The sequence below is a fragment of the Hordeum vulgare genome, chromosome 7H, assembly GCF_904849725.1.
Source record: "Hordeum vulgare subsp. vulgare chromosome 7H, MorexV3_pseudomolecules_assembly, whole genome shotgun sequence".
In the NCBI taxonomy this organism is placed as follows: domain Eukaryota; kingdom Viridiplantae; phylum Streptophyta; class Magnoliopsida; order Poales; family Poaceae; genus Hordeum; species Hordeum vulgare.
Window position 1 is genome coordinate 502802375 of NC_058524.1, and position 14452 is coordinate 502816826.

Genomic DNA, 14452 nt, shown 5'->3' on the forward strand with positions numbered 1-14452 from the left:
TTAAAGATACATTTGTTCTGAATAGCCTTGCGGCCCTCAGGTAGTACCTCCAAAGTCCACACTTTGTTCTCATACATGGATCCTATCTCGGACTTCATGGCTTCTAGCCATTTGTTGGAATCTGGGCCCACCATTGCTTCTTCATAATTTGCAGGTTCATTGTTGTCTAACAACATGATTGATAAGACGGGATTACCGTACCACTCTGGAGCAGCACGTGGTCTCGTCGACCTGCGTGGTTCGACAGAAACTTGAACTGGAGTTTCATGATCATCATCATTAACTTCCTCCTCAACCGGCGTTGCAACGACAGAGGTTTCCCCTTGCCCTGCGCCACCATCCAGAGGGATGAGAGGTTCGACAACCTCGTCAAGTTCTATCTTCCTCCCACTCAATTCTCTCGAGAGAAACTCCTTCTCGAGAAAAGCTCCATTTTTAGCAATAAACACTTTGCCCTCGGATTTGAGATAGAAGGTGTACCCAACTGTCTCTTTTGGGTAACCTATGAAGACGCACTTTTCCGCTTTGGGTTCCAGCTTTTCAGGCTGAAGCTTTTTGACATAAGCATCACATCCCCAAACTTTAAGAAACGACAACTTTGGCCTTTTGCCATACCACAGTTCGTATGGTGTCGTCTCAACGGATTTTGATGGTGCCCTATTTAAAGTGAATGCAGTTGTTTCTAATGCATAACCCCAAAACGATAACGGCAAATCAGTAAGAGACATCATAGATCGCACCATTTCTAATAGAGTACGATTACGACGTTCGGACACACCATTACGCTGTGGTGTTCCAGGCGGTGTTAACTGTGAAACAATTCCACATTGTCTTAAGTGAGTACCAAACTCGAAACTCAGATATTCACCCCCACGATCAGACCGTAGGAACTTGATCTTCTTGTTACGATGATTTTCCACTTCACTCTCAAATTGCTTGAACTTTTCAAATGTTTCAGACTTGTGTTTCATCAAGTAGACATAACCATATCTACTCAAATCGTCAGTGAAGGTGAGAAAACAACTATATCCGTCGCGTGCCTCCACGCTCATCGGACCACACACATCGGTATGTATGATTTCCAACAAGTCACTTGCACGCGCCATTGTTCCGGAGAACGGAGTCTTAGTCATCTTGCCCATGAGGCATGGTTCGCACGTGTCAAGTGAATCAAAGTCAAGTGACTCCAAAAAGTCCATCAGCATGGAGTTTCTTCATGCGCTTTACACCAATATGACCTAAGCGGCAGTGCCACAAAAATATGGCGTTATCATTGTTAACTCTAACTCTTTTGGTCTCAATGTTATGTATATGCGTGTCGTTATCAAGATTCAATATGAACAATCCTCTCACATTAGGTGCATGACCATAAAAGATGTTACTCATAGAAATAGAACAACCATTATTCTCTGACTTAAAAGAGTAACCGTCTCGCAATAAACAAGATCCAGATATAATGTTCATGCTCAACGCAGGCACTAAATAACAATGATTTAAGTTCATCACCAATCCTGATGGTAACTGAAGTGAAACTGTGCCGACGGCGATTGCGTCAACCTTGGAACCATTTCCTACGCGCATCGTCACTTCATCTTTCGCCAGCCTTCGTCTATTCCACAGTTCCTGTTTCGAGTTGCAAATATGAGCAACAGAACCGGTATCGAATACCCAGGCACTACTACGAGAGCCGGTTAAGTACACATCAATAACATGTATATCAAATATACCTGATTTTTCTTTGGCCGCCTTCTTATCTGCCAGATACTTGGGGCAATTGCGCTTCCAGTGACCCATACCCTTGCAATAGTAACACTCCGTTTCAGGCTTAGGTCCAGCTTTGGGTTTCTTCGTAGGATTGGCAACAGGCTTGCCGCTCTTCTTCGAATTACCCTTCTTGCCTTTGCCGTTTCTCTTGAAACTAGTGGTCTTATTCACCATCAACACTTGATGCTCTTTACGGAGTTCAGACTCTGCGACTTTTAGCATCGCAAACAACTCGCCGGGAGACTTTTTCATCCCTTGCATGTTGTAGTTCAACACAAAGCCTTTATAGCTTGGCGGCAGTGATTGAAGGATTCTGTCAGTGATAGCCTCTTGCGGGAGTTCAATCCCCAGCTCAGCTAGACGGTTTGAGTACCCAGACATTTTGAGCACATGTTCACTGACAGACGAGTTTTCCTCCATCTTGCAAGCATAGAATTTATCGGAGGTCTCATACCTCTTGATCCAGGCGTTCTTCTGAAAGATAAACTTCAACTCCTGGAACATCTCAAATGCTCCATGACGCTCAAAGCGACGTTGAAGTCCCGGTTCTAAGCCATACAAGACTGCACATTGAACTATTGAGTAGTCCTCCTTATGTGCTAACCAAGCGTTCTTAACATCCTGATCAGCCGTGGCGGGTGGTTCATCTCCTAGTGCAGCATTAAGGACATAATCCTTCTTCCCAGCTTGTAAGATTAGCTTAAGATTACGAGCCCAGTCTACAAAGTTGCTTCCATCATCTTTCAACTTAGCTTTCTCTAGGAACGTATTAAAATTCAGGATGACTGTAGCGTGAGCCATGATCTACAACACAAATATATTCAAAGTGGACTTAGACTATGTTCAAGATAATTGGAGTTTAACTTAATCAAATTATTCGCTAAACTCCCACTCAAAAAGTACATCTCTCTAGTCACTTGAGTGGTTCATGATCCACTTACACTAGCTCAAGTCCGATCATCACGTGAGTTGAGTATAGTTTCAGTGGTAAGCATCCCTATGCTAATCATATCATCTATATGATTCATGATCGACCTTTCGGTCTCATGTGTTCCGAGGCCATGTGTGCACATGCTAGGCTCGTCAAGCTTAACCCGAGTGTTCCACGTGTTGGAATTATGCCCTAGAGGCAATAATAAATGTATAGTTATTATTATAATTCCTGTATCAAGATAATAGTTTATTATCCATGCTATAATTGTATTGAATGAAGACTCATTTACATGTGTGGATACATAGACAAAACACCGTCCCTAGCATGCCTCTAGTTGGCTAGCCAGTTGATCAATGATAGTCAGTGTCTTCTGATTATGAACAAGGTGTTGTTGCTTGATAACTGGATCACGTCATTGGGAGAATCACGTGATGGACTAGACCCAAACTAATAGACGTAGCATGTTGATCGTGTCATTTTGTTGCTACTGTTTTCTGCGTGTCAAGTATTTATTCCTATGACCATGAGCTCATATAACTCACTGACACCGGAGGAATGCTTTGTGTGTATCAAACGTCACAACGTAACTGGGTGACTATAAAGATGCTCTACAGGTATCTCCGAAGGTGTTAGTTGAGTTAGTATGGATCAAGACTGGGATTTGTCACTCCGTGTGACGGAGAGGTATCTCGGGGCCCACTCGGTAATACAACATCACACACAAGCCTTGCAAGCAATGTAACTTAGTGTAAGTTGCGGGATCTTGTATTACAGAACGAGTAAAGAGACTTGCCGGTAAACGAGATTGAAATAGGTATGCGGATACTGACGATCGAATCTCGGGCAAGTAACATACCGAAGGACAAAGGGAATGACATACGGGATTATACGAATCCTTGGCACTGAGGTTCAAACGATAAGATCTTCGTAGAATATGTAGGATCCAATACGGGCATCCAGGTCCCGCTATTGGATATTGACCGAGGAGTCTCTCGGGTCATGTCTACATAGTTCTCGAACCCGCAGGGTCTGCACACTTAAGGTTCGACGTTGTTTTATGCGTATTTGAGTTATATGGTTGGTTACCGAATGTTGTTCGGAGTCCCGGATGAGATCACGGACGTCACGAGGGTTTCCAGAATGGTCCGGAAACGAAGATTGATATATAGGATGACCTCATTTGATTACCGGAAGGTTTTCGGAGTTACCGGGAATGTACCGGGAATGACGAATGGGTTCCGGGAGTTCACCGGAGGGGGGCAACCCACTCCGGGGAAGCCCATAGGTATTTGGGGGGGTCACACCAGCCCTTAGTGGGCTGGTGGGACAGCCCACCAATCCCCTATGCACCAAGAGAGAAAATATCAAAGGAAAGAGAAAAAAAAAGGGAGAGGTGGGAAGGGGGAAGGACTCCCTCCCACCAAACCAAGTAGGACTCGGTTTCGGGGGGGGAGAGTCCTCCCCCCTGGCTCGGCCGACCCCTTGGGGATCCCTTGGACCCCAAGGCAAGGTCCCCCTCCCTCCTCCTATATATATGGGGCTTTTAGGGCAGATTTGAGACGACTTTCTCACGGCTGCCCGACCACATACCTCCATAGTTTTTCCTCTAGATCGTGTTTCTGCGGAGCTCGGGCGGAGCCCTGCTGAGACAAGATCATCACCAACCTCCGGAGCGCCGTCACGCTGCCGGAGAACTCTTCTACCTCTCCGTCTCTCTTGCTGGATCAAGAAGGCCGAGATCATCGTCGAGCTGTACGTGTGCTGAACGCGGAGGTGCCGTCCGTTCGGTACTAGATCGTGGGACTGATCGCGGGATTGTTCGCGGGCGGATCGAGGGACGTGAGGACGTTCCACTACATCAACCGCGATCTCTTATCGCTTCTGCTGTACGATCTACATGGTTACGTAGATCACTCATCCCCTCTCGTAGATGGACATCACCATGATAGGTCTTCGTGCGCGTAGGAAAATTTTTGTTTCCCTTGCGACGTTCCACAACAGTGGCATCATGAGCTAGGTTCATGCGTAGATGTCTTCTCGAGTAGAAAACAAAAGGTTTTGTGGGCGGTGATGTGCGTTTTGCTGCCCTCCTTAGTCTTTTCTTGATTCCGCGGTATTGTTGGATTGAAGCGGCTTGGACCGACATTACTCGTACGCTTACGAGAGACTGGTTTCATCGTTACGAGTAACCCCCTTTGCTCAAAGATGACTGGCAAGTGACGGTTTCTCCAACTTTAGTTGAATCGGATTTGACCAAGGAGGTCCTTGGATGAGGTTAAATAGCAACTCATATATCTCCGTTGTGGTGTTTGCGTAAGTAAGATGCGATCCTACTAGATACCCTTGGTCACCACGTAAAACATGCAACAACAAAATTAGAGGACGTCTAACTTGTTTTTGCAGGGTATGATTGTGATGTGATATGGCCAACAATGTGATGTGATATATTGGATGTATGAGATGATCATGTTGTAATAGAAATGTCGACTTGCATGTCGATGGTACGACAACCGGCAGGAGCCATAGGGTTGTCTTTATACTAACGTTTTGTGCTTGCAGATGCGTTTACTATTTTGCTAGGATGTAGCTTTAGTAGTAATAGCATAAGTAGCACGACAACCCCGATGGCAACACGTTGATGGATGATCATGGTGTGGCGCCGGTGACAAGAAGATCGTGCCGGTGCTTTGGTGATGGAGATCAAGAAGCACGTGATGATGGCCATATCATGTCACTTATGAATTGCATGTGATGTTAATCCTTTTATGCACCTTATTTTGCTTAGAACGACGGTAGCATTATGAGGTGATCTCTCACTAAAATTTCAAGACGAAATTGTGTTCTCCCCGACTGTGCACCGTTGCTACAGTTCGTCGTTTCGAGACACCACGTGATGATCGGGTGTGATAGACTCAACGTTCACATACAACGGGTGCAAAACAGTTGCGCACGCGGAACACTCGGGTTAAGCTTGACGAGCCTAGCATGTGCAGACATGGCCTCGGAACACATGAGACCGAAAGGTCGATCATGAATCATATAGTTGATATGATTAGCATAGGGATGCTTACCACTGAAACTATTCTCAACTCACGTGATGATCGTACTTGGGATAGTGTAAGTGGATCATGAACCACTCAAATGACTAGAGAGATGTACTTTTTGAGTGGGAGTTTGGCATATAATTTGATTAAGTTGAACTCTAATTATCTTGAACATAGTCTAAGTCCACTTTGAATATATTTGTGTTGTAGATCATGGCTCACGCAAGTGTCATCCTGAATTTTAATACGTTCCTAGAGAAAGCTAAGTTGAAAGATGATGGAAGCAACTTTGTAGACTGGGCTCGTAATCTTAAGCTAATCTTACAAGCTGGAAAGAAGGATTATGTCCTTAATGCTGCGCTAGGAGATGAACCACCCGCTACGGCTGATCAGGATGTTAAGAACGCTTGGTTAGCACGTAAGGAGGACTACTCAATAGTTCAATGTGCAGTCTTGTATGGCTTAGAGCCGGGACTTCAACGTCGCTTTGAGCGTCATGGAGCATTTGAGATGTTCCAGGAGTTGAAGTTTATCTTTCAGAAGAACGCCCGGATCGAGAGGTATGAGACCTCTGATAAATTCTATGCCTGCAAGATGGAGGAAAACTCATCTGTCAGTGAACATGTGCTCAAAATGTCTGGGTACTCAAACCGTCTAGCTGAACTGGGGATTGATCTCCCGCAAGAAGCTATCACTGACAGAATCCTCCAATCACTGCCCCCAAGCTATAAAGGCTTTGTGTTGAACTACAACATGCAAGGGATGAACAAGTCTCCCGGCGAGTTGTTTGCGATGCTGAAAGTCGCAGAGTCTGAACTCCGTAAAGAGCATCAAGTGTTGATGGTCAGCAAGACCACTAGTTTCAAGAGAAACGGCAAAGGCAAGAAGGGCAATTCAAAGAAGAGCGGCAAGCCTGTTGCCAATCCACCGAAGAAACCCAAAGCTGGACCTAAGCCTGAAACAGAGTGCTTCTATTGCAAGGGTATGGGTCACTGGAAGCGCAATTGCCCCAAGTATCTGGCAGATAAGAAGGCGGGCAAAGAAAAATCAGGTATATTTGATATACATGTTATTGATGTGTACTTAACCAGCTCTCGTAGTAGTGCCTGGGTATTCGATACCGGTTCTGTTGCTCACATTTGCAACTCGAAGCAGGAACTGCGGAATAGACGAAGGCTGGCGAAAGACGAAGTGACGATGCGCGTAGGAAACGGTTCCAAGGTTGATGCAATCGCCGTCGGCACCGTGTCACTTCAACTACCATCGGGATTAGTGATGAACTTAAATCATTGTTATTTGGTGCCGGCGTTGAGCATGAACATTATATCTGGATCTTGTTTATTGCAAGACGGTTACTCTTTTAAGTCTGAGAATAATGGTTGTTCTATTTCTATGAGTAACATCTTTTATGGTCATGCACCAAATGTGAGAGGATTGTTCATATTGAATCTCGATAGCGATACGCATATACATAACATTGAGACCAAAAGAGTTAGAGTAAACAATGATAGCGCCATATTTTTGTGGCACTGCCGCTTAGGTCATATTGGTGTAAAGCGCATGAAGAAACTCCATGCCGATGGACTTTTGGAGTCACTTGACTTTGATTCACTTGACACGTGCGAACCATGCCTCATGGGCAAGATGACTAAAACTCCGTTCTCCGGAACAATGGAGCGTGCAAGTGACTTGTTGGAAATCATACATACCGATGTATGTGGTCCGATGAGCGTGGAGGCACGCGGCGGATATCGTTATTTTCTCACCTTCACTGACGATTTAAGTAGATATGGTTATGTCTACTTGATGAAGCACAAGTCTGAAACATTTGAAAAGTTCAACAAATTTGAGAGTGAAGTGGAAAATCATCGTAACAAGAAGATCAAGTTCCTACGGTCTGATCGTGGGGGTGAATATCTGAGTTTCGAGTTTGGTACTCACTTAAGACAATGTGGAATTGTTTCGCAGTTAACACCGCCTGGAACACCACAGCGTAATGGTGTGTCCGAACGTCGTAATCGTACTTTGTTGGAGATGGTGCGATCTATGATGTCTCTTACTGATTTGCCGTTATCATTTTGGGGCTATGCATTAGAAACAGGTGCATTCACTTTAAATAGGGCACCATCAAAATCCGTTGAGACGACACCATACGAACTGTGGTATGGTAAAAGGCCAAAGTTGTCGTTTCTTAAAGTTTGGGGATGTGATGCTTATGTCAAAAAGCTTCAGCCTGAAAAGCTGGAACCCAAAGCGAAAAAATGCGTCTTCAAGGGTTACCCAAAAGAGACAGTTGGGTACACCTTCTATCTCAAATCCGAGGGCAAAGTGTTTGTTGCTAAGAACGGAACTTTTCTCGAGAAGGAGTTTCTCTCGAGAGAATTGAGTGGGAGGAAGATAGAACTTGACGAGGTTGTCGAACCTCTCATCCCTCTGGATGGTGGCGCAGGGCAAGGGGAAACCTCTGTCATTGCGACGCCGGTTGAGGAGGAAGTTAATGATGATGATCATGAAACTCCAGTTCAAGTTTCTGTTGAACCACGCAGGTCGACGAGATCACGCGCTGCTCCAGAGTGGTACGGTAATCCCGTCTTATCAATCATGTTGTTAGACAACAATGAACCTGCAAATTATGAAGAAGCAATGGTGGGCCCAGATTCCAACAAATGGCTAGAAGCCATGAAATCCGAGATAGGATCCATGTATGAGAACAAAGTGTGGACTTTGGAGATACTGCCTGAGGGCCGCAAGGCTATTCAGAACAAATGGATCTTTAAGAAGAAGACGGACGCTGACGGTAATGTGACCGTTTATAAAGCTCGACTTGTGGCAAAGGGTTTTTCACAAGTTCCAGGAATTGACTACGATGAGACTTTCTCTCCCGTAGCGATGCTTAAGTCCGTCAGAATCATGTTAGCAATAGCTGCATTTTTCGATTATGAAATCTGGCAGATGGATGTCAAAACGGCGTTCCTTAACGGTTTCCTTAAGGAAGAGTTGTATATGATGCAACCCGAAGGTTTTGTCGATCCTAAAAATGCTGACAAGGTGTGCAAGCTCCAGCGATCCATTTATGGACTGGTGCAAGCATCTCGGAGTTGGAACAAACGCTTTGATGAGGTGATCAAAGCATTTGGGTTTATACAAGTGGTTGGAGAATCTTGTATTTACAAGAAAGTGAGTGGGAGCTCTGTGGCATTTCTAATATTATATGTGGATGACATATTGCTGATTGGAAACAACGTAGAGCTTTTGGAGAGCATAAAAGGTTACTTGAATAAAAGTTTCTCTATGAAGGACCTAGGAGAAGCTGCTTACATTCTAGGCATTAAGATCTATAGGGATAGATCAAAACGCCTGATAGGACTTTCATAAAGCACATACCTTGATAAAGTTTTGAAGAGGTTCAAAATGGAACAGTCCAAGAAAGGGTTCTTGCCAGTGTTACAAGGTACGAGATTGAGTAAGACTCAGTGCCCAGCAACTGATGAAGATAGAGAGCATATGCGCTCCGTCCCCTATGGTTCAGCCATAGGCTCTATCATGTATGCGATGCTGTGCACTAGACCGGATGTTAGCCTGGCCATAAGTATGGCAGGCAGGTTCCAGAGTAATCCAGGAGTGGATCACTGGACGGCGGTCAAGAATATCCTGAAGTACCTGAAAAGGACTAAGGAGATGTTTCTCGTGTATGGAGGTGACGAAGAGCTCGCCGTAAAAGGTTACGTTGATGCAAGCTTTGACACAGATCCGGACGACTCTAAGTCACAAACCGGATACGTATTTATTCTTAATGGGGGTGCAGTAAGCTGGTGCAGTTCCAAGCAAAGCGTCGTAGCAGATTCTACATGTGAAGCGGAGTACATGGCTGCCTCGGAGGCGGCTAAGGAGGGTGTCTGGATGAAGCAGTTCATGACGGATCTTGGAGTGGTGCCAAGTGCACTGGATCCAATAACCTTGTTCTGTGACAACACTGGTGCCATTGCCTTGGCAAAGGAACCAAGGTTTCACAAGAAGACCAGACACATCAAACGACGCTTCAACCTCATCCGCGACTACGTCGAGGAGGAGGACGTAAATATATGCAAAGTACACACGGATCTGAATGTTGCAGACCCGCTGACTAAACCTCTTCCACGGCCAAAACATGATCGACACCAGAACTGTATGGGTGTTAGATTTATCACAATGTAATTCACATGGTGATGTGAGGGCTAGATTATTGACTCTAGTGCAAGTGGGAGACTGTTGGAATTATGCCCTAGAGGCAATAATAAATGTATAGTTATTATTATAATTCCTGTATCAAGATAATAGTTTATTATCCATGCTATAATTGTATTGAATGAAGACTCATTTACATGTGTGGATACATAGACAAAACACCGTCCCTAGCATGCCTCTAGTTGGCTAGCCAGTTGATCAATGATAGTCAGTGTCTTCTGATTATGAACAAGGTGTTGTTGCTTGATAACTGGATCACGTCATTGGGAGAATCACGTGATGGACTAGACCCAAACTAATAGACGTAGCATGTTGATCGTGTCATTTTGTTGCTACTGTTTTCTGCGTGTCAAGTATTTATTCCTATGACCATGAGCTCATATAACTCACTGACACCGGAGGAATGCTTTGTGTGTATCAAACGTCACAACGTAACTGGGTGACTATAAAGATGCTCTACAGGTATCTCCGAAGGTGTTAGTTGAGTTAGTATGGATCAAGACTGGGATTTGTCACTCCGTGTGACGGAGAGGTATCTCGGGGCCCACTCGGTAATACAACATCACACACAAGCCTTGCAAGCAATGTAACTTAGTGTAAGTTGCGGGATTTTGTATTACGGAACGAGTAAAGAGACTTGCCGGTAAACGAGATTGAAATAGGTATGCGGATACTGACGATCGAATCTCGGGCAAGTAACATACCGAAGGACAAAGGGAATGACATACGGGATTATACGAATCCTTGGCACTGAGGTTCAAACGATAAGATCTTCGTAGAATATGTAGGATCCAATATGGGCATCCAGGTCTCGCTATTGGATATTGACCGAGGAGTCTCTCGGGTCATGTCTACATAGTTCTCGAACCCGCAGGGTCTGCACACTTAAGGTTCGACGTTGTTTTATGCGTATTTGAGTTATATGGTTGGTTACCGAATGTTGTTCGGAGTCCCGGATGAGATCACGGACGTCACGAGGGTTTCCAGAATGGTCCGGAAACGAAGATTGATATATAGGATGACCTCATTTGATTACCGGAAGGTTTTCGGAGTTACCGGGAATGTACCGGGAATGACGAATGGGTTCCGGGAGTTCACCGGAGGGGGGCAACCCACTCCGGGGAAGCCCATAGGTATTTGGGGGGGTCACACCAGCCCTTAGTGGGCTGGTGGGACAGCCCACCAATCCCCTATGCGCCAAGAGAGAAAATATCAAAGGAAAGAGAAAAAAAAGGGAGAGGTGGGAAGGACTCCCTCCCACCAAACCAAGTAGGACTCGGTTTGGGGGGGGAGAGTCCTCCCCCCTGGCTCGGCCGACCCCTTGGGGATCCCTTGGACCCCAAGGCAAGGTCCCCCTCCCTCCTCCTATATATATGGGGCTTTTAGGGCAGATTTGAGACGACTTTCTCACGGCTGCCCGACCACATACCTCCATAGTTTTTCCTCTAGATCGTGTTTCTGCGGAGCTCGGGCGGAGCCCTGCTGAGACAAGATCATCACCAACCTCCGGAGCGCCGTCACGCTGCCGGAGAACTCTTCTACCTCTCCGTCTCTCTTGCTGGATCAAGAAGGCCGAGATCATCGTCGAGCTGTACGTGTGCTGAACGCGGAGGTGCCGTCCGTTCGGTACTAGATCGTGGGACTGATCGCGGGATTGTTCGCGGGGCGGATCGAGGGACGTGAGGACGTTCCACTACATCAACCGCAATATCTTATCGCTTCTGCTGTACGATCTACAAGGGTACGTAGATCACTCATCCCCTCTCGTAGATGGACATCACCATGATAGGTCTTCGTGCGCATAGGAAAATTTTTGTTTCCCTTGCGACGTTCCACAACACCACGTGCGCAACTGTTTTGCACCCGTTGTATGTGAACGTTGAGTCTATCACACCCGATCATCACGTGGTGTCTAGTGAGAGATCACCTCATAATGCTACCGTCGTTCTAAGCAAAATAAGGTGCATAAAAGGATTAAAATCACATGCAATTCATAAGTGACATGATATGGCCATCATCACGTGCTTCTTGATCTCCATCACCAAAGCACCGGCACGATCTTCTTGTCACCGGCGCCACACCATGATCTCCATCAACGTGTTGCCATCGGGGTTGTCGTGCTACTCATGCTATTACTACTAAAGCTACATCCTAGCAAAATAGTAAACGCATCTGCAAGCACAAATGTTAGTATAAAGACAACCCTATGGCTCCTGCCGGTTGCCGTACCATCGACGTGCAAGTCGATATTTTCTATTACAACATGATCATCTCATACATCCAATATATCACATCACATCGTTGGCCATATCACATCACAAGCATACCCTGCAAAAACAAGTTAGACGTCCTCTAATTTTGTTGTTGCATGTTTTACGTGGTGACCATGGGTATCTAGTAGGATCGCATCTTACTTACGCAAACACCACAACGGAGATATATGAGTTGCTATTTAACCTCATCCAAGGACCTCCTCGGTCAAATCCGATTCAACTAAAGTTGGAGAAACCGACACTTGCCAATCATCTTTGAGCAACGGGGTTACTCGTAGCGATGAAACGAGTCTCTCGTAAGCGTACGAATAATGTCGGTCCAAGCCGCTTCCATCCAACAATACCGCGGAATCAAGAAAAGACTAAGGAGGGCAGCAAAACGCACATCACCGCCCACAAAAACTTTTGTGTTGTACTCGAGAAGACATCTATGCATGAACCTAGCTCATGATGCCACTGTTGGGGAACGTCGCATGGGAAACAAAAATTTCCTACGCGCACGAAGACCTATCATGGTGATATCCATCTACGAGAGGGGATGAGTGATCTACGTACCCTTGTAGATCGTACAACAGAAGCGTTAGTGAACGCGGTTGATGTAGTGGAACGTCCTCACGTCCCTCGATCCGCCCCGCGAACAATCCCGCGATCAGTCCCACGATCTAGTACCGAACGGACGGCACCTCCGCGTTCAGCACACGTACAGCTCGACGATGATCTCGGCCTTCTTGATCCAGCAAGAGAGACGGAGAGGTAGAAGAGTTCTCCGGCAGCGTGACGGCGCTCCGGAGGTTGGTGATGACCTTGTCTCAGGAGGGCTCCGCCCGAGCTCCGGAGAAACGCGATCTAGAGGAAAAACCGTGGAGGTATGTGGTCGGGCTGCCGTGGAAAAGTCGTCTCAAATCAGCCCTAAGACCTCCGTATATATAGGTGGGAGGGAGGGGACCTTGCCTTGGGGCTCAAGGAGCCCCAAGGGGGTCGGCCGAATCCAAGGGGGAAGGCTCCCCCCCAAACCGAGTTGGACTTGGTTTGGTGGGTGGGAGTCCTTCCTTCCCTTCCCACCTCCTCTTTTTTTTCTCTTTGATTTTCTTTCCTAGGCGCATAGGGCCCTTTTGGGCTGTCCCACCAGCCCACTAAGGGCTGGTGTGCCACCCTTAAGGCCTATGGGCTTCCCCGGGGTGGGTTGCCCCCCCGGTGAACTCCCGGAACCCATTCGTCATTCCCGGTACATTCCCGGTAACTCTGAAAACCTTCCGGTAATCAAATGAGGTCATCCTATATATCAATCTTCATTTCCGGACCATTCTGGAAACCCTCGTGACGTCCATGATCTCATCCGGGACTCCGAACAACATTCGGTAACCAACCATATAACTCAAATACGCATAAAACAACGTCGAACCTTAAGTGTGCAGACCCTGCGGGTTCGAGAACTATGTAGACATGACCCGAGAGACTCCTCGGTCAATATCCAATAGCGGGACCTGGATGCCCATATTGGATCCTACATATTCTACGAAGATCTTATCGTTTGAACCTCAGTGCCAAGGATTCATATAATCCCGTATGTCATTCCCTTTGTCCTTCGGTAGGTTACTTGCCCGAGATTCGATCGTCAGTATCCGCATACCTATTTCAATCTCGTTTACCGGCAAGTCTCTTTACTCGTTCCGTAATACAAGATCCCGCAACTTACACTAAGTCACATTGCTTGCAAGGCTTGTGTGTGATGTTGCATTACCGAGTGGGCCCCGAGACACCTCTCCGTCACACGGAGTGACAAATCCCAGTCTTGATCCATACTAACTCAACTAACACCTTCGGAGATACCTGTAGAGCATCTTTATAGTCACCCAGTTACGTTGCGACGTTTGATACACATAAAGCATTCCTCCGGTGTCAGTGAGTTATATGATCTCATGGTCATAGGAATAAATACTTGACACGCTGAAAACAGTAGCAACAAAATGACACGATCAACATGCTACGTCTATTAGTTTGGGTCTAGTCCATCACGTGATTCTCCTAATGATGTGATCCAGTCATCAAGCAACAACACTTTGTTTATAATCAGAAGACACTGACTATCTTTGATCAACTGGCTAGCCAACTAGAGGCTTGCTAGGGACGGTGTTTTGTCTATGTATCCACACATGTAAATGAGTCTTCATTCAATACAATTATAGCATGGATAATAAACGATTATCTTGATA